General features: G+C 35.9%; 1 non-coding gene across 1 annotated transcript; it reads right to left on the bottom strand.

The window, feature by feature from the left end:
- Positions 1-2,729: 2,729 nt before the first annotated feature.
- LOC112773483 (small nucleolar RNA R71) lies at positions 2,730-2,837 on the bottom strand. Its single transcript, XR_003188030.1, has one exon. It is a non-coding gene; the product is annotated as a small nucleolar RNA R71 (small nucleolar RNA).
- Positions 2,838-4,668: the final 1,831 nt, after the last annotated feature.

Below are 4,668 nucleotides of genomic sequence, written 5' to 3'. Positions count from 1 at the left end.
AGCAGAGGTTCAGAGGAACGAAAGCATCTCCATTCGCTTATCTGAAATTCTCACCAATGAATTACATAAGTATTTCTATCCCTATTTTATTAATTATTATTCTAAAACACCATTATCAATTTATATCTGCCTAACTGAGATTTGCAAGGTGACCATAGCTTGCTTCATACCGACAATCTCCGTGGGATTCGACCCTTACTCACGTAAGGTATTACTTGGACGACCCAGTGCACTTGCTGGTTAGTTACACGGAGTTGTGAACCATGGTCTTGGCATCATGTTTTTGGCGCCATTTCCAGGGAAAGAAAGAGCAATGAATTTTACATAATTAAAGTGTAATCACGATTCCGCGCACCAAGTTTTTGGCGCCGTTGCCGGGGATTGTTCGAGTTTGGACAACTGACGGTTCATCTTGTTGCTTAGATTAGATAATTTTCTTTTTGTTTTGTTTTCAAAAATTTTTCAAAAATCTTTCAAAAATTTCTCCTTTGTTTTCGAAAAAAATTAAAAAAAAAAATGTTTTCAAAACTCTATTTTTCTTCAGAATTTTTAAGAATGAATTCTAGTGTTTCATGAAGCATGGCTGGCTGTAAAGCCATGTCTAATACGATTGTAGGGCATGTTAGACGTGTCATGTCTGAGTTACATACTAAAGCTTGGCTGGCTATTAAGCCATGCCTGACCCTTTGATTGGAGCTTTAGAGCATAAGATTCCTGGAATTCATATTAAAAATTTTGAATCCTTATTTTTCTCTTTTCTAAATAATTTTCGAAAAATATAAAATAAAAATCCAAAAAAATTAGAAAATCATAAAAATCAAAAATATTTTTGTGTTTCTTGTTTGAGTCATGTGTCATGTTATAAGTTTGGTGTCAATTGCATGTGCATCTTGCATTTTTCGAAAATAATCATGCATTCATAGTGTTCTTCATGATCTTCAAGTTGTTCTTGGTAAGTCATCTTGTTTGATCTTTGCATTTGCATGTTTTGTGTCTTTTCATGTTTATCATATGCATTCTTGAATTCTTAGTGTCTAAGCATTAAAGAATTCTAAGTTTGGTGTCTTGCATGTTTTCTTTGCATTAAAAATTTTTCAAAATTGTGTCTATGATGTTCATCTTGACATTCATAGTGTTCTTGGTGTTCATCTTGACATTCATAGCATTCTTGCATGCATTCATTGTTTTGATCTAAAAATTTCATGCATTGCATCATTTTTCTTGTTTTTCTCTCTCATCATAAAAATTCAAAAATAAAAAAAATATCTTTCCCTTTTTCTCTCATCAAATTCGAAAATTTGGATTGACTTTTTCAAAAATTTTTAAAAATCAAGTTGTTTCTTATGAGTCAAATCAAATTTTCAATTTGAAAATCTTATCTTTTTCAAAATCTTTTTCAAAAATCAAATCTTTTTCAAAATTCTTAGTTATTTTCGAAAATTCCAAAAATATTTTTCAAAAATCTTTTTCTTATTTTTATATCAAATTTTCGAAAATAACATAATCAATTAATGTTTTGATTCAAAAATTTGAAGTTTGTTACTTGCTTGTTAAGAAAGATTCAAACTTTAAGTTCTAGAATCATATCTTGTGATTTCTTATGAATCAAGTCTTTAATTGAGATTTTAAAAATCAAATCTTTTTAAAAAACTAATTTCTATCATATCTTTTCAAAAATATCTTCTTATCTTACCTTTTTCAAAAAAATTTGATTTCAAAATATCTTTTCTAACTTCCTAACTTCTTATCTTTTCAAAATTTGTTTCAACTAACTAACTAACTTTTTGTTTGTTTCTTATCTTTTTCAAAACTACCTAACTAACTCTCTCTCTCTAATTTTCGAAAATATCTTCCCTCTTTTTCAAAATTTCTTTTTAATTAACTAATTATTCTAATTTTTTATTTTAATTTTCGAAAAAAAAAATTCTACTAACCTTTTTCAAAAACTATTCTCAAAAATCACTAACTCTTTTTCAAAAATTGTTTTCGAAAATTCACTTCCCCCTCTCATCTTCTTCTAATTGTTTATTGATATACTAACATCTTTCCTTCAACTCACCAAAAATCCGAACCCCCTCTCTCTCTGAGTTCAGATTTTCTTTTCTTCTTTTCTTCTACTCACATAAGGGAACCTCTGTGCTTGGGCAAAAAGGATCCCTATTATTATTATTTTTCTGTGCCTTCTTCTTTGTCATATGAGTAGGAGCAAGGACAAGAACGTTCTTGTTGAAGCAGATCCAGAACCTGAAAGGACTCTGAAGAGAAAATTAAGAGAAGCTAAAATACAACAATCCAGAGACAACCTTACAGAAATTTTCGAACAGGAAGAGGAGATGGCAGCCGAAAATAATAATAATGCAAGGAGAATGCTTGGTGACTTCACTGCACCTAATTCCAATTTACATGGAAGAAGCATCTCCATTCCTGCCATTGGAGCAAACAACTTTGAGTTGAAACCTCAATTAGTTTCTCTGATGCAGCAGAACTGCAAGTTTCATGGACTTCCATCTGAAGATCCTTTTCAGTTCTTAACTGAATTCTTGCAGATATGTGATACTGTTAAGACTAATGGAGTAGATCCTGAAGTCTACAGGCTCATGCTTTTCCCATTTGCTGTAAGAGACAGAGCTAGAATATGGTTGGACTCTCAACCTAAAGATAGCCTGAACTCTTGGGATAAGCTGGTCACGGCTTTCTTAGCCAAGTTCTTTCCTCCTCAAAAGCTGAGCAAGCTTAGAGTGGATGTTCAAACCTTCAAACAAAAAGATGGTGAATCCCTCTATGAAGCTTGGGAAAGATACAAACAGTTGACCAAAAAGTGTCCTTCTGACATGCTTTCAGAATGGACCATCCTGGATATATTCTATGATGGTTTATCTGAGCTATCAAAGATGTCCTTGGATACTTCTGCAGGTGGATCCATTCACCTAAAGAAAACACCTGCAGAAGCTCAAGAACTCATTGACATGGTTGCAAATAACCAGTTCATGTACACTTCTGAAAGGAATCCTGTGAATAATGGGACGCCTATGAAGAAGGGAGTTCTTGAAGTTGATACTCTGAATGCCATATTGGCTCAGAATAAAATATTGACTCAGCAAGTCAATATGATTTCTCAGAGTCTGAATGGAGTGCAAGCTGCATCCAACAGTACTCAAAAAGCATCTTCTAAAGAAGAAGCTTATGATCCTGAGAACCCTGCAATAGCAGAGGTAAATTACTTAGGTGAACCTTATGGAAACACCTATAACTCAACATGGAGAAATCATCCAAATTTCTCATGGAAGGATCAAAAGCCTCAACAAGGCTTTAATAATAGTGGAAGAAACAGGTTTAGCAATAGCAAGCCTTTTCCATCATCCACTCAGCAACAGACAGAGAACTCTGAACAAAATGCTTCTAATTTAGCAAATCTAGTCTCTGATCTATCTAAGCCACTGTAAGTTTCATGAATGAAACAAGGTCTTCCATTAGAAATCTGGAAGCACAAGTGGGCCAGCTGAGTAAAAGGATCACTGAAATCCCTCCTAGTACTCTCCCAAGCAATACAGAAGAGAACCCAAAAGGAGAGTGCAAGGCCATTGACATAAGTGCCCTGGCCGAACCTGTGAGGAGAGGAAAGGACGTGAATCCCAAGGAGGAAGACCTCCTGGGACGTCCAGTGATCAATAAGGAGCTTCCCTCTGAGGAACCAAAGGACTCTGAGGCTCATCTAGAGACCATAGAGATCCCATTAAACCTCCTTATGCCCTTCATGAGCTCTGATGAGTATTCCTCTTCTGAAGAGAATGAGGATGTTACTGAAGAGCAAACTGCCAAGTTTCTTGGTGCAATCATGAAGCTGAATGCCAAATTGTTTGGCATTGATGCTTGGGAAGTTGAACCTCCCTTGTTCATCAATGAACTAAGTGATCTGGATCAACTGACATTGCCTCAGAAGAGACAGGATCCTGGAAAGTTCATAATCCCTTGTACCATAGGCACCATGATCTTTAAGGCTCTGTGTGACCTTGGTTCAGGGATAAACCTCATGCCCCTCTCTGTAATAGAGAAACTGGGAATCTATGGGGTGCAGGCTGCTAAAATCTCACTAGAGATGGCAGACAGCTCAAGAAGACAGGCTTATGGACAAGTAGAAGATGTATTAGTAAAGGTTGAGGGCCTTTACATACCTACTGATTTCATAGTCCTGGATACTGGAAAGGAAGAGGATGAATCCATCATCGTAGGAAGACCTTTCCTGGCCACAGCAAGAGCTGTGATTGATGTTGACAGAGGGGAAATATTCCTTTAATGGAATGAGAACTCCCTTGTATTCAAAACTCAAGGATCCCCCTCTGCAACCATGGAGAAGAAGCAGGAAAAGCTTCTCTCCCAGCAGAGTCAACCAGAGCCCCCACAGTCAAACTCTAAGTTTGGTGTTGGGAGGCCACAACCAAACTCTAAGTTTGGTGTTGAACCCCCATATCCAAACTCTAAGTTTGGTGTTGGAGAGTCTCAACAAAGCTCTGCACATCTGTGAGGCTCCATGAGAGCCCAGTGTCAAGCTATTGACATTAAAGAAGCGCTTGTTGGGAGGCAACCCAATGTTTATCTAATTTTTATTTTTATTGTTTTTCATGTTTTCTTAGGTTCATGATCATGTGGAGTCACAAAATAAAGAAAAAA

This window comes from Arachis hypogaea, chromosome 18 (genome assembly GCF_003086295.3).
Source record: "Arachis hypogaea cultivar Tifrunner chromosome 18, arahy.Tifrunner.gnm2.J5K5, whole genome shotgun sequence".
NCBI lineage: Eukaryota > Viridiplantae > Streptophyta > Magnoliopsida > Fabales > Fabaceae > Arachis > Arachis hypogaea.
The sequence above is the reverse complement of the archived record's forward strand: the minus strand, read 5'-3'. Positions and strand labels throughout refer to the sequence as shown.